The sequence below is a fragment of the Ranitomeya variabilis genome, chromosome 4, assembly GCF_051348905.1.
Source record: "Ranitomeya variabilis isolate aRanVar5 chromosome 4, aRanVar5.hap1, whole genome shotgun sequence".
Classification (NCBI taxonomy): Eukaryota; Metazoa; Chordata; class Amphibia; order Anura; family Dendrobatidae; genus Ranitomeya; species Ranitomeya variabilis.
The window spans coordinates 245,111,200-245,137,420 of NC_135235.1; the positions used below are offsets into that span (position 1 = coordinate 245,111,200).

General features: G+C 49.2%; 1 protein-coding gene across 3 annotated transcripts in view; it reads right to left on the reverse strand.

Annotated features, from left to right (window-relative positions):
* Positions 1–26,221, reverse strand: part of LOC143764132 (neurotrimin-like) — a 971,575-nt gene that overhangs the window by 274,727 nt on the left and 670,627 nt on the right. The window lies entirely within an intron of this gene.

Genomic DNA, 26,221 nt, shown 5'->3' on the forward strand with positions numbered 1-26,221 from the left:
TTACAGCTAATAATCGTCTTTTATAAGACCTGATCAGGCCGGCACAGGTCTCTGGAGTTATCTTGGCCCACTCCTCCATGCAGATCTTCTCCAAGTTATCTAGGTTCTTTGGGTGTCTCATGTGGACTTTAATCTTGAGCTCCTTCCACAAGTTTTCAATTGGGTTAAGGTCAGGAGACTGACTAGGCCACTGCAACACCTTGTTTTTTTGCCTCTTGAACCAGGCCTTGGTTTTCTTGGCTGTGTGCTTTGGGTCGTTGTCTTGTTGGAAGATGAAATGACGACCCATCTTAAGATCCTTGGTTCTTGGCCAAAATCTCCAGGTAGGCCGTGCTATCCATCTTCCCATGGATGCGGACCAGATGGCCAGGCCCCTTGGCTGAGAAATAGCCCCACAGCATGATGCTGCCACCACCATGCTTGATTGTAGGGATGGTATTCTTGGGGTCGTATGCAGTGCCATCCAGTCTCCAAACGTCACGTGTGTGGTTGGCACCAAAGATCTCGATCTTGGTCTCATCAGACCAGAGAACCTTGAACCAGTCAGTCTCAGAGTCCTCCAAGTGATCATGAGCAAACTGTAGACGAGCCTTGACATGACGCTTTGAAAGTAAAGGTACCTTACGGGCTCGTCTGGAACGGAGACCATTGCGGTGGAGTACGTTACTTATGGTATTGACTGAAACCAATGTCCCCACTGCCATGAGATCTTCCCGGAGCTCCTTCCTTGTTGTCCTTGGGTTAGCCTTGACTCTTCGGACAAGCCTGGCCTCGGCACGGGAGGAAACTTTCAAAGGCTGTCCAGGCCGTGGAAGGCTGACAGTAGTTCCATAAGCCTTCCACTTCCGGATGATGCTCCCAACAGTGGAGACAGGTAGGCCCAACTCCTTGGAAAGGGTTTTGTACCCCTTGCCAGCTTTGTGACCCTCCACGATCTTGTCTCTGATGGCCTTGGAATGCTCCTTTGTCTTTCTCATGTTGACCATGTTTGAGTGCTGTTCACAAGTTTGGGGAGGGTCTTAAATAGTCAGAAAAGGCTGGAAAAAGAGATAATTAATCCAAACATGTGAAGCTCATTGTTCTTTGTGCCTGAACTACTTCTTAATACTTTAGGGGAACCAAACAGAATTCTGGTGGGTTGAGGGGTTGAATAACAAATGACCCTCTGAAAAGACTTTTCACAATTTAAAAAAAAAAATAAACAAAGAAATAACATTCTTTTTTGCTACAGTGCATTTCACACTTCCAGGCTGATCTGCAGTCCAAATGTCACAATGCCAAGTTAATTCCAAATGTGTAAAGGCCCCGTCTCACTAAGCGATTTACCAACGATCACGACCAGCGATATGACCTGGCCGTGATCGTTGGTAAGTCGCTGTGTGGTCGCTGGGGAGCTGTCACACAGACAGCTCTCCCCAGCGACCAACGATCAGGGGAACGACTTCGGCATCGTTGAAACTGTCTTCAACGATGCCGAAGTCCCCCTGCAGCACCCGGGTAACCAGGGTAAACATCGGGTTACTAAGCGCAGGGCCGCGCTTAGTAACCCGATGTTTACCCTGGTTACCAGCGTAAATGTAAAAAAAAACAAACACTACATACTCGCCTTTCGGTGTCCAGGTCCCTTGCCGTCTGCTTCCTGCTCTGACTGAGCCGCCGTACAGCGAGAGCAGAGCGCAGCGGTGACGTCACTGCTGTGCTCTCACTTCTCACTGTACGGCCGGGAGTCAGTGAGAGCAGGAAGCAGACGGCAAGGGACCTGGACACCGAAAGGCGAGTATGTACTGTTTGTTTTTTTTTACATTTACGCTGGTAACCAGGGTAAACATCGGGTTACTAAGCGCGGCCCTGCGCTTAGTAACCCGATGTTTACCCTGGTTACCAGTGAAGACATCGCTGGATCGGTGTCACACACACCGATTCAGCAATGTCAGCGGGGCCTCAACGACCAAAAAAAGGTCCAGGCCATTCCGACACGACCAGCGATCTCGCAGCAGGGGCCTGATCGCTGGTACGTGTCACACATAGCGAGATCGCTATGGAGGTCGCTGTTGCGTCACAAAACTTGTGACTCAGCAGCGATCTCGCTATGTGAGACGGGGCCTTAAACCTGCTAAATCTGCAGGGGGTTGAATACTACTTGTAGGCACTGTATATATAGTCATGGCCAAAAGTATTCACACCCCTGCAATTCTGTCAGATAAGTTTTCCATGCGTTTACAGTACCATGTAAACCTATGAAAAACAAAATCCGCAGTGCACATGCTGTGGAAAATAACACGTGGAAACGTAGCATTGTTTATTCCGCAGCATGTCAATTCTATGTGTGGATTCCGCAGTGGTTTACACCCGCTCCATAATAGGAATCCGCAGGTGTAAAACCGCAGGTGAAATCCGCACAAAAACCCGCGGTAAATCCTTGTTAATTCCGCAGGATATTTGCAGTGCGGATTACTTGCGGATTTACCAAAATCAGTCCAGAAAAATCTGCAGAGTAATCCGCAGTGTGTGCACATAGCCTAAAGCCTCTGACCTAAGCCATTGCTACTGATTAGGTTGGCTCCTGACCTGTTATTAAATAAGTAATCGGAGCTGGTGGCAGCGGAAGTGTCCTGAGCTTTTGGGGAAGCTGACAGCGACGGACGGCGTTGATAATTATTTTTCCCACCTGAGTGGGAGTAGTTATATCGACCTCGCTGCAACATGCCCATTAGCCAATACAGACTAAGGCCGGTGTCACACTCAGTGTATATATATATACTGTATATATATATATATATATATATATATATATATATATATATATATATATATATATATATATATATATATATATATATATTTATTTATTTATTTATTAGACTGTATATATGTTTTCACGAATATTTGAGCCCATGGATCCATTCTATGTCCATTTTGCAAGCTTTTCTCGCAGTACAGATGCCATACGGATTACATACGGAGGTTTACATGCGCAAAATACGCTGCCACACCCTGCCTACGGATGACATATGGATCACTATTTTGGGAACATTTCTGCGTATTACGCATGTAAAATACGGACCGTATTTCCCTACGCTGAGTGTGACACCGGCCTTACTCTGTATTGGCTAATGGGCATGTTGCAGCGAGGTCGATATAACTACTTACATGGTACTGTAAACGCATGGAAAACTGCTGCGAATCTGCAGCGGCCAATCCGCTGCGGATCCGCAGCGTGTGCACATACCCTCAGGGTAAGTTTTAGAGCAAGGAAAACAACGCTAGCAAATATTATAACTTTTACTCCAAAAAAGATTAGGCAGTATTTACAAAAGTATATAAAAGATATTATAAAATGAGACTATTAACATATAACAACACCAGACCACATATTAGTAAGAAAGAAAATTGGGCTATTAACGCTAAATAGTGAGAAAAAGCCCAAAGCCTAAGGCAACCCACTCCATATCAAAGCTGAATAACATGGAGAAACGGGAGTATAACGGGTATAAATAATTATATTATCAAAAGCAAAAAAAGATCATGCATAGTAGCAAGGAATAACATCACACATATAAATAGAAATAAGGTGCACAAGAATGGTAAAGGAGAAACAGGTAACCACCGGTGTGAACAATGTCCCTATAAAAGTAACCGGTCTGACATAGTCAGAATACCGGTAGTCGCAAAGTGGCAAGTCCCCGCTATATTGGGAAGTAAATTATCTATATATATTTATTTGCCAAGGACTTACCACGAGTAACAGGGCAATAGAACACACCGGACTGGACCCAGCTGGAGTAAAAAAGGACCCCCGACGCGCGTTTCGCTTGGAAATGTGCTGCTTTCTCAAGGGGAATGGTAAAATTGTGCCGAAAAGGACCTTAAGTAGAAGCATATGACACATCACATGCAACATAGCAGCCAATGAGAAGAGGCCGTAACGGCGCATGCGCCGGTCGAGCCGCAGGTCCTATACCAGAGACACGCGTCAAGCATCCCAACACGTGGGCGGGGAAAAAACCCTGGTCACATGTGCGAGGCCTGAAGACGCCGCTCTGGGGGAGGAAACCGCAGCCCTGACCAACGGATGCGCACAGCCGCAGGTACAGGGACAATTAGCCCCATGTGGAAAGAAACAAAGTGAATGAAAATATACACACAAAAGAACCACCAATGCGCAAAGAACCCAATGAATACAGGGACACAAATACCCCGGTAGACATAACATGCGAATCCAACAATAAATACAAATAAAATGCCGCAATATAGTCAATCTTTACAATCAATGTGGCAATTTTTTGTTGGATTGAGGATGCATCTTCCAAGTTTCTGCTGGGTTCATGTGCAGTGTTGCTGGTGGGTAAGTGTGAAAGTTTTCGTCCTCCCAGACACACAAAGAGAAAAATCAAAAAGACTATAGAGAATGAATAGAAAACAAAAAATATATATTAGAACATTAAAAACAATAAAAAAATGGAACCAGCATGTGGTACCTATTCCTACAAGAGAGGGACTGGGTGAGAAACAGGCAAGAGCAATCTATGAAGCAGACAAATAACAAAATAAATATGATACATAAAACCTCAAAATGATGTAGCCTACAAAAATGAGGAAAAACTGAGTGACTCATTCAGGCCGTGAGGCGTAACAGTGTTAAGACGAACAATCCAGTTCGCCTCCCGCTGTGCGAGTATTTTCTTATAGTCACCTCCCCGGGCGCCCAGGTGAACACAGTCGATGCCCCTGACCCGCAGGGACCCTGCATCACAATCATGGTATAATTTAAAGTGGCGGGGTAATGTTTTTAACTCAGAGGCATCGACTGTGGTCCTGGCCGCCCGGATATCTCGCACATGCTCCCTTGTGCGGATCCGAAGCTCTCTAGAAGTAATACCGACATAGATCAATGGGCACCCACATGTAGCGTAATAGATGACATTTTTGGTGCCACATGAAATACGCTGTCTGATGGAGAAAGTCCTGGATCCGTCGGAAGATGAAAATGAGGTAGTCCGCAAGATATTAACACAAGCCACACAGTGTCCGCACTGAAAGCATCCCAGAGCGGGACCTCTAGAGCCGAATGGATTAGTGGCAAGAGGGACGTAATGGCTACGTACAAGCATGTTACTCAAATTGGGGGATCTACGGGCCGTCATAGCAGGAAAGTCCCCCAGGGCAGAGCGCAAGGATGGCTCAGTTGACAGAATTGGCCAATGTCTAGAAAGAATTTCTCGCATATGGGACCACTCATGATTATAAGTTGTTATAAACCTAATCGTCTCATCCTTGCCTCTGACCCTGGGTTTATCTCCTGTTGTGTAGAGAAGATCCATCACAAAATATAAAGAAATTTTTGATGAAAATACACTTAGTTTAATTTCTTGACATCAAAATGCATCACAGATCGTCTCTCAGCTAGCTCCCTGGACAAAGACTTGTGAAAAATGAGGTCTCCTTGTCTTATAACCCTGGTTGTGACATCACTGAGTGGGCTGGATACGCCCCGTTTTGAAAGGTATGAAAAACCATCTATTAAACATATCTTGGCGTATGAACCTCGTAGAAGGACAACACAAATACCGTTTTTCTCAGCACGAAATGGACGTTCATTTAAATCCAAAGACAGCTTGGCTATGAGCCTCGGTTAAGCAGTAATGCGTTTTTCAATTTTTGCTAAGCTCTGAGCTCCCAAAACCTCACAAGTTGGGAGCCCTGTCCCTGTGGTTTCCAGAAATATAAACTGCCTATTTATGTGACTATCCTTTGTTGATATATTTGGTCTTAAAGGACCATTGTAGTTAAACAAAGGGATTGCCATGTGTTGCTACTCTTTACTTGCGGTTTCACATCCGCATGCAGGAGGGAGGGGGGAATGGTTTAGAATTACACAGCTGGCAGGCAGAGAAGTGCATTCACCCACAGGCAGCTGGGGGAAGAGAGGGGGGTCAGAAAGCCCACAGTGTGTGTCTGCAGGGCCGTATTTGCCACTAGGCACTTGAGGGCACGTGCCTAGGGTGGGAACAGTGCAGGGGGTGGCACCTGAGCAAGGTTTTTTTTTTTAAATAAGTCCTGGGCTGGGTCACCTCCCACCCACCCTCCTTGAAGACGATACTCACCCTGCTCCAGCGATGCCTGGTCTCAGCGTCTGCAGCTCGTCCCGAACGAGCGGTCACGTGGTACCGCTCATTAAGGTCATGAATATGCGCATATTCATTACCTTAATGAGCGGTATCACATGACCGCTCAGGCAGGAAGAAAGTGCTGTGCCGGGAGTCGGGACAAAGCCGGAGGGATGTCGGCGCCGCCGTGCAGTGTGGGACAGGTGAGTATGAGGGACGGGGGGACAGGGGAGGGAGGATGAAGGAGGACGGTAAGCTGCACCATGCAAGATGGGAGCCCGGGGTGGGGAGATGAGCCATGCATACAGGGGGGTAATATGAGCCATGCATACAGGGGGGTAATATGAGCCATGCATACAGGTGGGGGGATATGAGCCATGCATACAGGAGGGGGAATATGAGCCACACATACAGGGGGGAATATGAGCCATGCATTCAGGAGGGGGAATATGAGACATGCATACGGGGTGGGAATATGAGCCATGCATACAGGAGGGGGAATATGAACCATGCATATAGGAGGGGGGGGATATGAGCCATGCATATGGGAGGGAGATGAGCCATGCATACAGGAGGGGGGGTCATTATACAGTATTGAGCATCATGTGGGATCATTATACAGTATGGAGAACTGTGTGGCCATTATACAGTATTGAGCATCATGTGTGGCCGTTATACAGTATGGAGCATCATGTGTGGCCATTATACAGTATGGAGCATCATGTGTGGCCGTTATACAGTATGGAGCACTGTGTGGCCATTATACAGTATGGAGCACTGTGTGGCCATTATACAGTACGGAGCATCATGTGTGGCCGTTATACAGTATGGAGCATCATGTGTGGCCATTATACACATACATGTATGTGTATATATATGTATGTGTATATATACTGTATGTGTGTGTGTATACACACACACACGTGAGGGGAAGGCGGTGATTTGGGCCCAGGGGTGCGCAGGGCGGTAGTGGGGGCCCAGGGGTGTGGACAGCGGTGATGGCACACAGGCATAGATATCTATTCTCTATTTCTTGCAGGTTAATGGATGGCTTTTGCTGGTGCTTGTAGTTCTTCTTGCAGATATTGTGTTGTGTGTAATATAATACAGGCTCCGGCTGACGCCATGCAACAGCTCGCAGCAATCAGACGGCTCACAGGTTGCGGAGACAATTAATGTCCGATTAGTTCTGAGTACCTTCCTCTATCAGTGGAAGCCCCCCAGGGACCCTAATGCCATGGAGGGCGGATGTCTGTGTTGCCCCCTTTCTGCTGCAATAATTGTGTCCCTTTAAGGCGCTGGGACTCGTCCCTCTGCCAGACTGACGAGCTGGAAATAAACGGGTGTTGAGCGTGGCGGAGCTTATTTATGGCACATAAATAGCTGCGGATTATTGAAAGCTTATTAATGGGGGATAAACAGAAAAGCAGTTCAGGGGCGCAGAGGCCGGGTGCGCTGATCCTGCCATTAATACGTCTCGTTACTGTCGGCACTGCGCAGTAACCGGATGATTACCGGCTAATGAAATGTCGCCTGTCTCATTTAACCCGATGAGGGTTTGTACAAGGGAGAGGGGAAAATGTTGCCACTCTATGGGAGGCAGAAGCTTGTCATAAACTAGAGGCCAAAAATAAAGATGGTGGTGAGGGAGGCCGCGACATGCACATGTGGCTGTGACCCTTCATTGGAGTCCGCGACATGCGCAAGAGGCTGCGACCCTTCATTGGAGTCCACGACATGCGCAAGAGGCTGCGACGCTGCGACCCTTCATTGGAGTCCGCGACATGCGCAAGAGGCTGCGACCCTTCATTGGAGTCCGCGACATGCGCAAGAGGCTGCGACGCTTCATTGGAGTCCGCGACATGTGCAAGAGGCTGCGACCCTTTATTGGAGTCCGCGACATGCGCAACAGCTTGCGATCTTTCCCGGGCGTCTGTGACCTTTCCCTGTAGGCCATGACATGCACAAGAGGCTGCGACCTTTCCTGGGTGTTTGCGACCCTTCCCTGTAAGCCGTGACATGCGCAAGAGGCTGCGACCTTTCCTGGGCGTCTGCGACCTTTCCCTGTAGGCTGTGACATGCACAAGAGGCTGCGACCTTTCCTGGGCGTCTGCAACCTTTCTCGGGAAGCTGTAACATGCTGAGGCAGGCTGCGATGCTTATCAGGCTACAACTGATCACAGATATCACCAGTGTACGCAGTGACGTCACTGACCATCACAGGCTCTGTGAACGCTCTTAGCCGGGAGAGGTCGGCGTCCATCAGTAACTACCTGCAGATAAGTGTTTAGCCTCGTGTGGAAATACAACTTCTCTTCACAGCCCCTCGCCCCCGGTGATCCGCCACCCTGTCGTCCGCCGTAATTATCATCCAGCTGTGTGTTCCCAAATTCCATGATGCCACTGTACTACCTGCTCCGGAAGGGGAGTATGCGCTGAGATGTGGTCAGTCCTTAGTAACTCCTAGCCCTGGAAGTCGCGGGGTTCTCTCATACAAGGCACCGGAGTTGGATCGATGGTGGACCACAGCTTTGGGTGACTTTCCCTTTTTTAAGCCTGATTAGTGTTTAGAGATGATGGCGATGAGTAATGGCCTCCTAACCAATGGCTGAGGATGACTGCGCTCACTGGGAGAATTCCTCTCCTCAAGGGGTGGAGGTGCAAGTGTTAATAAAGAAGGATTCGCCTCCTCCCCGCGCCTCAGTGTAATATCGACTGCTGATGGCTATTAACTTTCCAGGATTGAGTCAGCGGAACGAGGCGCAGCCGCCGACAAGTGACGAGTCTAATTCACTTATTGTCATAATAACCAGATAATCACTCAGCACACGATGGCTGCTCCCCTGTACACTGCATCGGTGCACACCGGAAGGACCACTCCACACACTGCGGAGTACTGCCACTGTGTGACCTGCAAGGACACAGTGAGGTGATGGACACGTGCCAAACCCTCCATGGTCCTGGGAACTAGAGCCACCTGCAGCCCAAGGAACTAGAACCAACCCCCCAATTGAGGCCACGAACTGGAGACAACCACTCAACTGCCATTGGGAAAACTAGAGCCAACCCCACCGAACAGCAACCAAATAAACTGGAGACAACCCCTCCAACTGCAGCCAGAGGAACTAGAGCCAACCCCACTGAACTGCAACCAAATGGACTGGAGACAACCCCTCCAACTGCAGCCAAAGGTACTAGAGCCAACCCCACTGAACTGAAGGCACATGGACTGGAGACAACCCCTCAACTGCAGCCAGGGGAAATAGAGCCAACCCCACTGAACTGCAACTAAATGGACTGGAGACAACCCCTCCAACTGCAGCCAGAGGAAATAGAGCCAACCCCACTGAACTGCAACCAAATGGACTGGAGACAACCCATCCAACTGCAGCCAGGGGAAATAGAGCCAACCCCACTGAACTGCAGGCACATGGACTGGAGACAACCCCTCCAATTGCAGCCAGGGGACATAGAGCCAACCCCCACTGAACTGCAGGCACATGGACTGGAGACAACCCCTCCAATTGCAGCCAGGGGAAATAGAGCCAACCCCACTGAACTGCAACTAAATGGACTGGAGACAACCCATCCAACTGCAGCCAGGGGAAATAGAGCCAACCCCACTGAACTGCAGGCACATGGACTGGAGACAACCCCTCCAATTGCAGCCAGGGGACCTAGAGCCACCCCCACTGAACTGCAGGCACATGGACTGGAGACAACCCCTCCAACTGCAGCCAGGGGAAATGGAGCCATCCCCACTGAACTGCAGGCACATGGACTGGAGACAACCCCTCCAATTGCAGCCAGGGGACCTAGAGCCAACCCCTCTCAACTGCAGGCACATGGACTGGAGACAACCCCTCCAATTGCAGCCAGGGGAAATGGAGCCAACCCCACTGAACTGCAGGCACATGGACTAGAGACAACCCCTCCAATTGTAGCCAGGGGACCTAGAGCCAACCCCACTGAACTGCAGGCACATGGACTGGAGACAACCCCTCCAACTGCAGCCAGGGGAAATAGAGCCAACCCCACTGAACTGCAGGCACATGGACTGGAGACAACCCCTCCAAATGCAGCCAGGGGACCTAGAGCCAACCCCTCTCAACTGCAGGCACATGGACTGGAGACAACCCCTCCAATTGCAGCCAGGGGAAATAGAGCCAACCCCACTCAACTGCAGGCACATGGACTAGAGACAACCCCTCCAATTGTAGCCAGGGGACCTAGAGCCAACCCCACTGAACTGCAGGCACATGGACTGGAGACAACCCCTCCAATTGCAGCCAGGGGACGGAGAGCCAACCCCACTGAACTGCAGGCACATGGACTGGAGACAGCCCCTCCAACTGCAGCCAGGGGAAATGGAGCCAACCCCACTGAACTGCAGGCACATGGACTGGAGACAACCCCTCCAATTGCAGCTAGTGGACCTAGAGCCAACCGCACTGAACTGCAGGCACATGGACTGGAGACAACCCTCCAACTGCAGCCAGGGGAAATAGAGCCAACCCCTCTGAACTGCAGGCACATGGACTGGAGACACCTCTCCAACTGCAGCCAGGGGAAATAGAGCCAACCCCACTGAACTGCAGGCACATGGACTGGAGACAACCCCTCCAATTGCAGCCAGGGGAAATAAAGCCAACCCCACTGAACTGCAGGCACATTGACTGGAGACAACCCCTCAACTGCAGCCAGGGGAAATAGAGCCAACCCCACTGAACTGCAACTAAATGGACTGGAGACAACCCCTCAACTGCAGCCAGGGGAAATAGAGCCAACCCCACTGAACTGCAGGCACATGGACTGGAGACAACCCCTCCAATTGCAGCCAGGGGACGGAGAGCCAACCCCACTGAACTGCAGGCACATGGACTGGAGACAACCCCTCCAACTGCAGCCAGGGGAAATAGAGCCAACCCCACTGAACTGCAGGCACATGGACTGGAGACAACCCCTCCAATTGCAGCCAGGGGACCTAGAGCCAACCCCACTGAACTGCAGGCACATGGACTGGAGACACCTCTCCAACTGCAGCCAGGGGAAATAGAGCCAACCCCACTGAACTGCAGGCACATGGACTGGAGACAACCCCTCCAATTACAGCCAGGGGAAATAGAGCCAACCCTACTGAACTGCAGGCACATGGACTGGAGACAACCCCTCCAACTGCAGCCAGGGGAAATAGAGCCAACCCCACTGAACTGCAGGCACATGGACTGGAGACAACCCCTCCAATTGCAGCCAGGGGACATAGAGCCAACCCCCACTGAACTGCAGGCACATGGACTGGAGACAACCCCTCCAATTGCAGCCAGGGGAAATAGAGCCAACCCCACTGAACTGCAACTAAATGGACTGGAGACAACCCATCCAACTGCAGCCAGGGGAAATAGAGCCAACCCCACTGAACTGCAGGCACATGGACTGGAGACAACCCCTCCAATTGCAGCCAGGGGACCTAGAGCCACCCCCACTGAACTGCAGGCACATGGACTGGAGACAACCCCTCCAACTGCAGCCAGGGGAAATGGAGCCATCCCCACTGAACTGCAGGCACATGGACTGGAGACAACCCCTCCAATTGCAGCCAGGGGACCTAGAGCCAACCCCTCTCAACTGCAGGCACATGGACTGGAGACAACCCCTCCAATTGCAGCCAGGGGAAATGGAGCCAACCCCACTGAACTGCAGGCACATGGACTAGAGACAACCCCTCCAATTGTAGCCAGGGGACCTAGAGCCAACCCCACTGAACTGCAGGCACATGGACTGGAGACAACCCCTCCAACTGCAGCCAGGGGAAATAGAGCCAACCCCACTGAACTGCAGGCACATGGACTGGAGACAACCCCTCCAAATGCAGCCAGGGGACCTAGAGCCAACCCCTCTCAACTGCAGGCACATGGACTGGAGACAACCCCTCCAATTGCAGCCAGGGGAAATAGAGCCAACCCCACTCAACTGCAGGCACATGGACTAGAGACAACCCCTCCAATTGTAGCCAGGGGACCTAGAGCCAACCCCACTGAACTGCAGGCACATGGACTGGAGACAACCCCTCCAATTGCAGCCAGGGGACGGAGAGCCAACCCCACTGAACTGCAGGCACATGGACTGGAGACAGCCCCTCCAACTGCAGCCAGGGGAAATAGAGCCAACCCCACTGAACTGCAGGCACATGGACTGGAGACACCTCTCCAACTGCAGCCAGGGGAAATAGAGCCAACCCTACTGAACTGCAGGCACATGGACTGGAGACAACCCCTCAACTGCAGCCAAGGGAAATAGAGCCAACCCCACTGAACTGCAACTAAATGGACTGGAGACAACCCCTCAACTGCAGCCAGGGGAAATAGAGCCAACCCCACTGAAGGGCAGGCCCATGGACTGGAGACAACCCCTCCAATTGCAGCCAGGGGACCTAGAGCCAACCCCACTGAACTGCAGGCACATGGACTGGAGACAACCCCTCCAATTGCAGCCAGGGGAAATAGAGCCAACCCCACTGAACTGCAGGCACATGGACTGGAGACAACCCCTCCAATTGCAGCCAGGGGAAATAGAGCCAACCCCACTGAACTGCAGGCACATGGACTGGAGACAACCCCTCCAATTGTAGCCAGGGGACATAGAGCCAACCCCACTGAACTGCAGGCACAAGGACTGGAGACAACCCCTCCAATTGCAGCCAGGGGACAGAGAGCCAACCCCACTGAACTGCAGGCACATGGACTGGAGACAACCCCTCCAACTGCAGCCAGGGGAAATAGAGCCAACCCCACTGAACTGCAGGCACATGGACTGGAGACAACCCCTCCAACTGCAGCCAGAGGAAATAGAGCCAACCCCACTGAACTGCAGGCACAAGGACTGGAGACAACCCCTCCAATTGCAGCCAGGGGACCTAGAGCCAACCCCACCAAAGTGCAGCCACATGGACAGGAGACAATCACTCCAACTAGGACAGGTGAAAGCACCTTCTCTCCTGCACTAATTTCACCATTTATTACGCTGTACTAATCCCTACGTTCTACTCTCCTGCACTCCACTGCTGATTACCCTGTACTGATCCCTACCTTCTCTCCCTCAACTGCTGATTACCCTGTACTGATCCCTATATTCTCCTCTCCCTTCACTGGTGATCACTCTGTACCGATCCCTACGTTCTCCTGCATTCCCTTCACTAATGAACTCTATTGATCCCTACGGTTTCCTCTCCTTCACTCCCTTCACTGATGATCACTCTGTACTTATCCCTATGCTCTGCTCTTCTGCACCCCTTCACCGCTGATCACTCTGTACTGATCCCTGCTCTCCCTTCACCGCTGTTTCCTCTGTACTGATCCCTACGTTCTCCCTTCACCGCTGATCACTCTATACTGAGCCCTAGGCTCTGCTCTCCTGCTCTCCCCTCACCGCTGATCACTCTGTACTGATCCCTACGCTCTGCACTCCCTTCACCGCTGATCACTCTACTGATCCCTACGCTCTGCTCTCCTGCACTCCCTTCACTGCTGATCACTCTGTACTGATCCCTACGCTCTGCACTTCCTTCACCGCTGATCACTCTGTACTGATCCCTACGCTCTGCTCTCCTGCACTCCCTTCACCGCTGATCACTCTGTACTGGTCCTTACGCTCTGCACTCCCTTCACCGCTGATCACTCTGTACTGACCCCTATGCTCTGCACTCCCTTCACCACTGATCACTCTACTGATCCCTACGCTCTGCTCTCCTGCACTCCCTTCACTGCTGATCACTCTGCACTCCCTTCACCGCTGATCACTCTGTACTGATCCCTACGCTCTGCTCTCCTGCACTCCCTTCACCGCTGATCACTCTTTACTGGTCCTTACGCTCTGCACTCCCTTCACCGCTGATCACTCTGTACTGATCCCTACGCTCTATTCTGCACTCCCTTCACCGCTGATCACTCTGTACTGGTCCTTACGCTCTGCACTCCCTTCGCCGCTGATCACTCTGTACTGGTCCTTATGCTCTGCACTCCCTTCACCGCTGATCACTCTGTGCTGATCCCTATGCTCTGCTCTCCTGCACTCCCTTCACCTCTGATCACTCTACTGATCCCTACGCTCTGCTCTCCTGCACTCCCTTCACCGCTGATCACTCTGTACTGATCACTACGCTCTGCTCTCCTGCACTCCTTTCACCGCTGATCACTCTACTGATCCCTACGCTCTGCTCTCCTGCACTCCCTTCACCGCTGATCACTATGTACTGATCACTACGCTCTGCTCTCCTGCACTCCCTTCACCGCTGATCACTCTGTACTGATCCCTACTCTCTGCTCTCCTGCACTCCCTTCACCGCTGATCACTCTGTACTGATCCCTATGCTCTGCACTTCCTTCACCGGGAGGAGGCACCGGAATGTATATGTGAGGCCAGAATCTATAGGTGGCATCGGAATGTACAGGTGATGCTGGAATCTATAGGGTGTGCCGGAATGTACAGGTGATGCTGGAATCTATAGGGTGTGCCGGAATGTGCAGGTGATGTTGGAATCTATAGGGGGCACTGGAATGTACAGGTAATGCTGGAATCTATAGGGGGTGCTGGAATGTGCAATCTGTACTGATCCCTACGCTCTGCTCTCCTGCACTCCATTCACTGCTGATTAGTCTTTACTGATCGCTGCTTCCGTCACTTTCTGGTCGCTTGCTGTTGACCCTTTGTCAGTATCTCATACGTTTCTGCCCTTTGCCCTCTGCTTTGTCTTTGGTTTCGGCTCCGACTGTTCTTTAGAATTTATATGGGGCACCAGAATCTATAGGGGGCACCGGAATGTACAGGTGATGCCAGAATCTATAAAGGGAGTTGGAATGTATAGGGGGTTCTAGAATATACAGGTGATGCCAGAATCTATAGGGGGCATCGGAATGTACAGGTGATGCTGGAATCTATAGGGGGCACTGGAATGTGCAGGTGATGACGGAATCTAGTGGGCGCAGGAATGTGCAGGTGATGCCAGAATCTGTAGGGGCGCCAGACTGTACAGGTGACCCCAGAATCTATAGGGGTCACCGGAATGTATAGGTGATGCTGGAATTTATAGGGGCATCGGAATGTACAGTTGATGCCAGAATCTATAGGAGGCGCTGGAATCCATAGGGGGCGCCGGAATGTACAGGTGACCCTGGAATCTATAGGGGGCACCGGAATGTACAGGTGATGCCGGAATCTCTAGGGGGCGCTGGAATGTACAGGTGATGCCGGAATCTATAGGAGGCGCCGGAATCTACATGTGATGCTGGAATCTATTGGGGGGCGGAATGTACAGGTGACCCTGGAATCTATAGGGGGCGCCGGAATGTACAGGTGATGCCGGAATCTCTAGGGGGCGCTGGAATGTACAGGTGATGCCGGAATCTACATGTGATGCTGGAATCTATAGGGGGCAGCGGAATGTACAGGTGACCCTGGAATCTATAGGGGGCGCCGGAATGTACAGGTGATGCCGGAATCTCTAGGGGGCGCTGGAATGTACAGGTGATGCCGGAATCTATAGGAGGCGCCGGAATCTACATGTGATGCTGGAATCTATATGGGGCGGCGGAATGTACAGGTGACCCTGGAATCTATAGGGGGCGCCGGAATGTACAAGTGATGCCGGAATCTCTAGGGGGCGCTGGAATGTGCAGGTGATGATGGAATCTTGTGGGCGCAGGAATGTGCAGGTGATGCCAGAATTTGTAGGGGTGCCGGACTGTACAGGTGACCCCAGAATCTATAGGGGGTGCTGGAATGAACAGGTTTCCCCAGAATTTTATAGGGGTCACCGGAATGTATAGGTGATGCTGGGATCTATAGGGGGCATTGGAATGTACAGTTGATGCCAGAATCTATAGGAGGCGCTGGAATCTATAGGGGGTGCCGGAATGTACAGGTGACCCTGGAATCTATAGGGGGCGCCAGAATGTACAAGTGATGCCGAAATCTCTAGGGGGCGCTGGAATGTACAGGTGATGCCGGAATCTATAGGAGGCACCAGATTCTACATGTGATTCTGGAATTTATAGGGGGCGCCGGAATGTACAGGTGACCCTGGAATCTGTAGGGGAGCTGGAATGTACAAGTGATGCCGGAATCTCTAGGGGGCGCTGGAATGTACAGGTGATGCCGGAATCTACATGTGATGCTGAAATCTATAGGGGGTGCCGGAATGTACAGGTGATGCTGGAATCTATAGGAGGCGCCAGAATCTACATGTTATGCTGGAATCTATTGGGGGCGCCAGAATCTACATGTGATGCTGGAATCTATAGGGGGCGTCGGAATCTACATGTGATGCTGGAATCTATAGGGGGTGCCAGAATGTACAGGTGATGCTGAAATCTATAGGAGGCGCCAGAATCTAAATGTGATGCTGGAATCTATTGGGTGCGCCGGAATCAACATGTGATGCTGGAATCTATAGGAGTCACCGGAATCTACATGTGATGCTGGAATCTATAGGGGGCGCCAGAATCTACATGTGATGCTGGAATCTATAAGGGGTACTGGAATGTGCAGGTAATGTTGGAATCTGTAGGAGGCACCGGAATGTACAGGTGATGCTTGAATCTATAGGGGGCGCCGGAATGTACAGGTGATGCTGGAATCTATAGCAGGCACCGGAATGTACAGGTGATGCTGGAATCTATAGCAGGCACCGGAATGTACACGTGATGCTGGAATCTATAGCAGGCACCGGAATGTACAGGTGATGCTGGAATCTATAGCAGGCACCGGAATGTACAGGTGATGCTGGAATCTATAGGAGGCACCGGAATGTACAGGTGATGCTGGAATCTATAGGAGGCACCGGAATGTACAGGTGATGCTGGAATCTATAGCAGGCACCGGAATGTACACGTGATGCTGGAATCTATAGCAGGCACCGGAATGTACAGGTGATGCTGGAATCTATAGGAGGCACCGGAATGTACAGGTGATGCTGGAATCTATAGCAGGCACCGGAATGTACACGTGATGCTGGAATCTATAGCAGGCACCGGAATGTACAGGTGATGCTGGAATCTGTAGCAGGCACCGGAATGTACACGTGATGCTGGAATCTATAGCAGGCACCGGAATGTACAGGTGATGCTGGAATCTATAGGAGGCACCGGAATGTACAGGTGATGCTGGAATCTATAGGAGGCACCGGAATGTACAGGTGATGCTGGAATCTATAGGAGGCACCGGAATGTACAGGTGATGCTGGAATCTATAGCAGGCACCGGAATGTACAGGTGATGCTGGAATCTATAGCAGGCACCGGAATGTACAGGTGATGCTGGAATCTATAGGAGGCACCGGAATCTACATGCGATGCTGGATTGTATAGGGGGTACTGGAATGTACAGGTGATGCTGGAATCTCTACTAGGAGTCACCGGAATGTATATGTAATGCCAGAATCTATAGGTGAGCGCTGATGCCGCAGCTTTGGATTTACATCACGTAATAATCTCTGCCTCATTAATTCTTTACTTTCCTATTTCTAAAAGTAAAAACAAGGGAAAAAGCCTCCAGCAGGAATCAGCGGATCGTCTGTCTGTGCCGATGTCGGAAAATCCTCTTAAATGCCAGAATGAAATGTCAGAATAAATAGTTGCAGCGCAGGGAGCGACGCGGCGTGGAACTGTCAGAAATGTCTTTCTGCCTCTTATCTAGTCCTCTACTCGCCGCCGCCTGTTTACCGCACTCGTCTTTGTGGTTGTAGAATAATTTGCTCATGTAAAGTAGATATGAAGCATGGAAGCGTCCGCGGTGCTGGGAGGAGCCGACTAATGAAAGGCAGGAGGCAGAGGGGCACGGTGAAGTTTATCTCTCCCTGCTCGCGCTCCTCTGTCCCCCCCCAAATGATCTTTAAGGATAAACATCTCAATTTGAGCTGTGGATGCTGAGAAAACATAAAGCCGAGGATGTGACGGCGCCAGCGTCCTCGTCAGGTGATGGCTCTAGCCCATAATGAGGCGCTGCAGCTCCCCCCGCACCAGGAAACGATCCAACTGGGACTTACTGGGAATCCTCCAGTTCCAGGTATCTAATCATAGATGTGCTCTGAATCAGCACTCGATTCATGTCTGATTCTCCAACTACTTTACAGGAGAGGTGTGGGACCCCTGAGCCCCTGGTCATCTTATGACCGGACGTATAGGAAAGTGTACCTCATCTGTGATAAGACCTGTCTGTACTGCAGATTCCATGTGTAATCGGGTGGAGATCAGCAGATTCCACGTTTAGTCAGGGGTAGAGATCAGCAGATTCCACATGGAATCGGGTGGAGATCAGCGCATTCCACGTGGGTTCGGTTGGAGATCTGCGGATTCCACATTTAGTCAAGGGTGGAGATCAGCGGATTCCATGTGGAATTGGGTGGAGTTCAGCGGATTCCACGTTTAGTCAGGGGTAGAGATCAGCGGATTCCACATGGAATCGGGTGGAGATCAGCGCATTCCACGTGGGTTCGGGTGGAGATCTGCGGATTCCACATTTAGTCAAGGGTGGAGAACAGCGGATTCCATGTGGAATTGGGTGGAGTTCAGCGGATTCCACGTTTAGTCGGGTGTAGATCAGCAGATTCCACGTGAAATCGGGTGGAGATCAGCGGATTCAACAAGGAATTGGGTGGAGCTGAATGGTACTGAACATCCCTCATGGAAGAAGTGCTGTCCTGCGCGCTTGACATCTGTTGACCTCCGGCTGGTAGGTAGACTCTTCACGTGTCCCGGTCTGTGGACGTCACGGCTGCAGACTAGATCATTAGAGTCAGCGATATAAAGGACTGCGGCGATCAATAACCCTACATAATCCGAGCCTGCAGACCCCAGAAGTCACACACGTCGCAGGGCTGAGACCTCAGCACCTTGTGTCATGGCAGCAGCTGTAGACAGACGGCCTAAAGAGCTGTGCTCCTCATAGGTATCACAGTGATGGAGATCACTGACCATCGTTCAGTACAGGGACCATTGCTGTGGTAAGAGGACCACTTGTAAGGACTTCACTGAGCCTGTCGCCACCAGGCGACATAGTGCAGAGACAGGTGCTGTGCAATGACGAGCTGTGAAGGCTTCATTGTGGCACATTTCTGACTCTCCGGCCAGCTGACCTTCAGTAAAAACATTACATCAGCACCATGGACAGCAAAAGAGACTTCACTGGAGCTAACACGGAGCCTTTCAGGCAGCGGATGGTGTAAGAACCAGTGGCGTAACTACAAAGTTATGGACCCCGGTGCGAACTTTCAAATGGCAATATATTTTCCACCCTAATCCACATTTTCCCTATTCATTTCGCACACTATAGCTTTATTGCAAATTTGTATAGTGTGACCTCAGTGGCGTAACTATCCGGTGCCCCATCCTCCCTTAATGTAATGTATAAAAGAAAATAAACCATTATACTCATCAGGGGCTCACCTATAAGTCATGGGGATCCATATAAGAAGTATAATGCACCCTCATAGTCCTCCTTATAATGTACTGCACAGTTCATAGTCATCCGTACAGTATAATACACTCCCCATAGTCTTCCATATAGTATAATACACTCCTTATAGTGCTCGATATATTAAAATACACTCCTCATAGTGCTCCATGTAGCATAATACACTGTGCCGTCCTCCATATAGTATAATACACTCCTCAGTCCTCCATATACACTGTGTGCAGAATTATTAGGCAAGTTGTATTTTAGAGGATTATTTTTATTATTGATCAACAACTATGTTCTCAATCAACCCAAAAGACTCAAATATCAAAGCTTAATATTTTTGGAAGTTGGAGTGGGGATTTTTTTTAGATTTGGCTATCTTAGGAGGATATCTGTTTTTGCAGGTAACTATTACTGTGCAGAATTATTAGGTAACTTAAAAAAAACCAAATATATTCCCATCTCACTTGTTTATTTTCACCAGGTAAACCAATATAACTGCACAAAATTTGCAAAACCAAAACCACCAAAAATGAGTGACCAATATAGCCCCCTTTCTTTATGATGACTCTCAGCAGCCTCCATCCATAGATTCTGTCAGTTGCTTGATCTGTTTACGACCAACATTGCGTGCAGCAGCCACCACAGCCTCCCAGACACTGTTCCGAGAGGTGGACTGTTTTCCCTCTCTGTAGATCTCACAATTTATGAGGGACCACAGGTTCTCTATGGGGTTCAGATCAGGTGAACAAGGGGGCCGTGTAATTTTTTCTTCTTTGAGACCTTTACTGGCCAGCCACGCTGTGGAGTAGTTGGAGGCATGTGATGGAGCATTGTCCTGCATGAAATCATGTTTTTCTTGAACGATACCGACTTCTTCCTGTACCACTGCTTGAAGAAGTTGTCTTCCAGAAACTGGCAGTAGGTCTGGGAGTTGAGCTTCACTCCATCCTCAACCCGAAAAGGTCCCACAAGTTCATCTTTGATGATACCAGCCCATACCAGTCCCCCACCTACACCTTGCTGGCATCTGAGTCGGAGTGGAGCTCTCTGCCCTTTACTGATCCAGCCTCTGGCCCATCAAGAGTCACTCTCATTTCATCAGTCCATAAAACCTTTGAAAAGTCAGTCTTAAGATATTTCTTGGCCCAGTCTTGACATTTTATCTTATGTTTCTTGTTCAAAGGTGGTAGTTTTTCAGCCTTCCTTACCTTGGCCATGTCCCTGAGTATCGCACACCTTGTGCTTTTTGTTACTCCAGTAACGTTGCAGCTCTGAAATATGGCAAAACTGGTGGCAAATGGCATCTTGGCAGCTTCACGCTTGATTTTCCTCAATTCATGGGCAGTTATTTTGCGCCTTTTTTGCCCAACAAGACTGCTGCATCCCTCTGCAAGACCTCTCACAATTTTGGACTTTTCAGAGCCCGTCCAATCTCTCTTCTGACACATTTTGCCAAAGGAAAGGAAGTTGCCTAATAACACTGGTCAACAGCATTTTTGGTGCCAAAGATATTTCATCGAATTTAGGGTATTTTTGGGGTGCTGATTCTGAATATGTCATCAGTTTTGCCAGATTGGCTCAAGTTTTTGAGATTTTTGGTATCTTATTTATAGCACTTGTTGGTAAATGCGACGCATCATCTCATTAATTTCTTTGGATTAGTACTTGAACTGAGCAGTTCTCAATATAGTTTTGTGTTAATTAGTGTTCTAAAAGTTTGTTCATAGCTTGATTTTTGCACTAACTTTATGTTGTTGTCTGTTTTCCAGTGAAAAGCATGAACTCATCAAGAAGAAGTTGTCTTAACGATCCAGACTCATTCTGTTACATTTGTGGTGAATACACACTGCCAAAACATAGAAGAAACATAACAGACTTCGTAAAAAAAGTGTATTTTGCCTATTTTGGGGTTATGCTTGGGGACCAAGACAAGTTTTGGGCACCACACATAGTGTGCAAAGCATGTATCGAATTATTACGAAAATGGAGCAAAGGACAAAGAAAAAGCTTCAAATTTGGTGTTCCAATGGTGTGGAGAGAGCCAAAAAATCATCATGATGACTGTTATTTATGGTAAACACAGGTACAGGCACATCTTCACAATGAGGGACAGGCCTTCTTGCAGATTCCATGTTACTCCCATTTTCGTTTCTTATGCTTATTGAATCCTTGCACTGCACAGAAATAACAGTCATCATGATGATTTTGTGGCTCTCTCCACACCATTGGAACACCAAATTTGAAGCTTTTTCTTTGTCCTTTGCTCCATTTTCGTAATAATTCGATACATGCTTTGCACACTATGTGTGGTGCCCAAAACTTGTCTTGGTCCCCAAGCATAACCCCAAAATAGGCAAAATACACTTTTTTTACGAAGTCTGTTATGTTTCTTCTATGTTTTGGCAGTGTGTATTCACCACAAATGTAACAGAATGAGTCTGGATCGTTAAGACAACTTCTTCTTGATGAGTTCATGCTTTTCACTGGAAAACAGACAACAACATAAAGTTAGTGCAAAAATCAAGCTATGAACAAACTTTTAGAACACTAAATAACACAAAACTATATTGAGAACTGCTCAGTTCAAGTACTAATCCAAAGAAATTAATGAGATGATGCGTCGCATTTACCAACAAGTGCTATAAATAAGATACCAAAAATGTCAAAAACTTGAGCCAATCTGGCAAAACTGATAGCATATTCAGAATCAGCACCCCAAAAATACCCCAAATTCATTAAAATATTTTGGACACCAGAAAAAAAAATTTTTTTTGTTGACCTGTGTAATTAAGCACACCTTATATAGGGTTCTGATGTCATTAGACAACACCCCTCCTCATTACAGAGATGCACATCACCTGATTTACTTAGTTGGTAATTGGCTCTCAAGCCTGAACAGCTTGGAGTAGGACAACAAGTATAAAAAGTATCATGAGATCAAAATAAAACTTGCCTAATAATTCTGCACACAGTGTAGTATAATACACTCCTCAGTGATCCATATAGTATTATACACTCCTCATAGTCCTCGATAAATATTAAAATACACTGCTCAATCCTCCATATAGTATAATACACTCCTCATAGTGCTCCATATAGTATAATGCACCGCCATCATCCATGTCCTACAATTCACTTCCCATAGTATAATACACCCCATAGTTCTTCATATAGTATAATGTATTCCCATAGTCCTCGATACAGTATAATGCAGCCCACATATAGTATGCAGCCACCCCACAGATTATAACGCAGCCACCCCCACAGAGTATAATGTAGCCCCCTCATAGAGTATGATGCATTCACCCCTCATAGAATATAAATCTAATACCCCTTTCACTAAGCTGATGTCCTGTGTAGAGATTAACCTATTATTTCTTTTTCACAGAGCCGCCCTTTCTGACCCTATCTACGCCGTGACACCACGGGATGGGCACTTCCCAGAGATCCACAACACTCAATCTCTGCTTTTGAAAGCACCTCCATCTCTAATAGTCTCCGTGGAACGCACTGTGCACCGCCCTTTAGATCATGTGACATGCGCATCACTATGGCTCCGCCCCTTCCGGCTCACACACGCCGGTCCCAGCGCACATTTCACCGCCGCCTTATTGAGCCCGCTGACACCCTCCTGTGCACAGTCTACTTGCGGTGGATACTGCGTAGCTGCACCAAGTCCATTGCGTGTTTTCCCTCAATGGCTGGGCAAGTTCTCTCACAGGGCACGCCATATCTCATACATGCGATAGATGCACTGTTGCTTATAGCCTCTGTATCTCCCTACAGACTGCGACATCATTTAGTGTTCTCCTCAACACTCTCCAGTTGCTATATACTAGTTCTTGCCCTCCCAACCTATCATGTATCGTTCACATATTTACTGCATCACTCCCTGCCTCTTTAGATGCAAGCTAACTGTATTGGGGCCCACTATATGGTTCACATCACCTCAGCTATAAATCTAGGTATGTTGTCCTTCATTGACCTGTTATACTCCAGTACTTACATATCTCTCTGTACACCTCCATCAAACTTACATTGCACTCCTGTCCATATGAGCTTCTTAGCCTTACAAGGTTCTGCAATATTCAGTAAGCTCTATTTATTTAGCTGTATATGTTGCAGGTATTCTTATACGATTGTGTTTCAGTAATAATTATGACCCTTTTTTGTCTCTTAAGTATATAATTTTATTTTCTATATTTTGTTCCTTATGTTTTGTTTCCTTTTGATTTATGTTTATGCACATTGTATATTGATTTTTGTCCCTGTAGCACACTGATGAAGGTCCACGCGGACCGAAACGTTTGTGACTACTGTATGTACATTAAATATTACCCTTTACATCACATTTCTGGAGTGTGCCAATTATAAATTATTTCACATATTAAGGTTTGGGAACCTATATTTGTGCACCTCCCTAGTAGGTTGTGCTGAAACATTTTCTATGATGGGACTGGTCATGTAGCCAGCCATGATAAAAGCCGTCATGTTCAGAGTTTATGATATTACCGAGAAGCGCCCAGCACAGTGTGGACCGTCTGCCAGGACGGGCCGTCACCTTCTGCAATGACACATTTATGGACCTGGTTCCAATTCATTAATGGAGAACATAAACATTTCCCGTATTTGCTTCTTGCAGAAAACGACGGTGATTTCCTCCACATTCATTTAGTTGTTGATATAATCACATAATTATTTATCTTTTAATTTATGTATCTTAAAATAAATCCTGCCCCGGAGTCTTACATCTGACACCCCAAGGAGAACTGGGCTCGGGACATAAGAGACTGATAACCCACGAACAACAGTGACAACCGGGATCAGGAGGAGGAAGAAATAAAGGAATTTTCTCACAGGGCAATAATCGGCAAACAAGCCCTGCAGACCAGTCACCATCTGCTGTCACTCATTTATCTGCTGATTGGAAGGTTTCTACGGGCCATTAGATCAATCTCTGCCAGACCTCGCCCTGTGTGAGCAGAGGATGTGCTGCTGACAACCTGCTGGCTGTATGTGGACAACATAATCATAATACAGGTGTCACAACTCTGTTGCTGACAGTATTGCTTCTGATGGTGAAGACACCGGGGCCACATACCTTGCTAGACTCCTTAGGGTATGTGCACACGTATTTTTTAGCTCTGAGGATTTGATAAATCCGAAGGTAAAGGCACTGCGTTTTACCTGCGGAATTACCGCGGATTTTGTGCGGATTCCACCTGTGGTTTTACACCTGTGGATTTCTATTATGGAGCAGGTGTAAACCGCTGCAGAATCCGCACAAAGAATTGACATGCTGCAAAATATAACCTGCAGCATTTCCGTGCGTTTTTTTTCGCAGCATGGGCACTGCGGATTGCATTTTCCATAGGTTTACATTGTACTGTAAATGCATGGAAAGCTGCTGCGGATTTGCAGCAAAATCTGCAACGTGTGCACATAGCCTTAATCAGCCCTTATCTGTCCCCTCCCCCACACAGGGAAGAGAGGAATTATAGTGTATGTATATACACAAACCAAGCTAACAAGGGAGGACATACAGGGATAAATGAATACCAACCAACAACAAACAAAGAAAAATCCTGCCACTCCTGTATATGTGACTTCCCTATCCCCATGCAGCCGCCCTCGGTGGCCCCTGTCCCTCCGTACAGGTGACTTCCCTGTCCCCCTGCAGCCTCTACTCCCTGCAGCCCCAGTTCCTCCATACAGGTGACTTCCTTGTCCCCCTGTGGCCCCTGTTCCTCCGTACAGGTGACTTCCCTGTCCACCTGCAGCCTCCGCCTCCTGTGGCCCCTGTTCCTTCATACAGGTGACTTCCCTGTCCCCCTGCAGCCTGTTTCTCTGTACAGGTGACTTCCCTGTTCCCCTGCAGCCTCCACTCCCTGCAGCACCTGTTCCTCCAAACAGGTGACTTATCTGCCCCCCTGCAGCCTCCACCTCCTGTGGCCCCTGTTCCTCCATACAGGTGACTTCTCTGTCCCCCTGCAGCCTCCGCCCACTGCGGCTCCTGTTCCTCTGTTCAGGTGACTTCCCTGTCCCCCTGCGGCTCCTGTTCCTCTCTACAGGTGACTTACCTGTCCCCCTGCAGCCTCCGCCCCCTGCGGCTCCTGTTCCACTGTACAGGTGAATTCCCTGTCCCCCTGCGGCTCCTGTTTGTCTGTACAGGTGACTTCACTGTCCCCCTGCAGCCTCCACCCCCCGCAGCCCCTGTTCCTCTGTACAGGTGGCTTCCCTGTCCCCCTGCCCTCTGCGGCCCCTGTTCCTCTGTACAGGTGACTTACCTGTCCCCCTGCAGCTTCCGCCCCCTACGGCCCCTGTTCCTCTGTATATGACTTACCTGTCCCCCTGCAGCCTTCACCCCCTGCGGCCCCTGTTCCTCTGTACAGGTGATTTACCTGTCCCCCTGTAGACTCCACCCATTGCAGCTCCTGTTCCTCTGTACAGGTGACTTCCCTGTCCCTCTGCAGCCTCCGCCCCCTGCGGCCCCTGTTCCTCTGAACAGATGACTTCCCTGTCCCGCTGCAGCCTTCGGCCCCTGCTGCGGCTACTGTTCCTCTGTACAGGTGACTTCCCTGTCCCCCTGCGACCCCTGTTCCTCTGTACAGGTGACTTTCCTGTCTCCCTGCAGCCCCTGTTCCTCTGTACAGGTGACTTGCC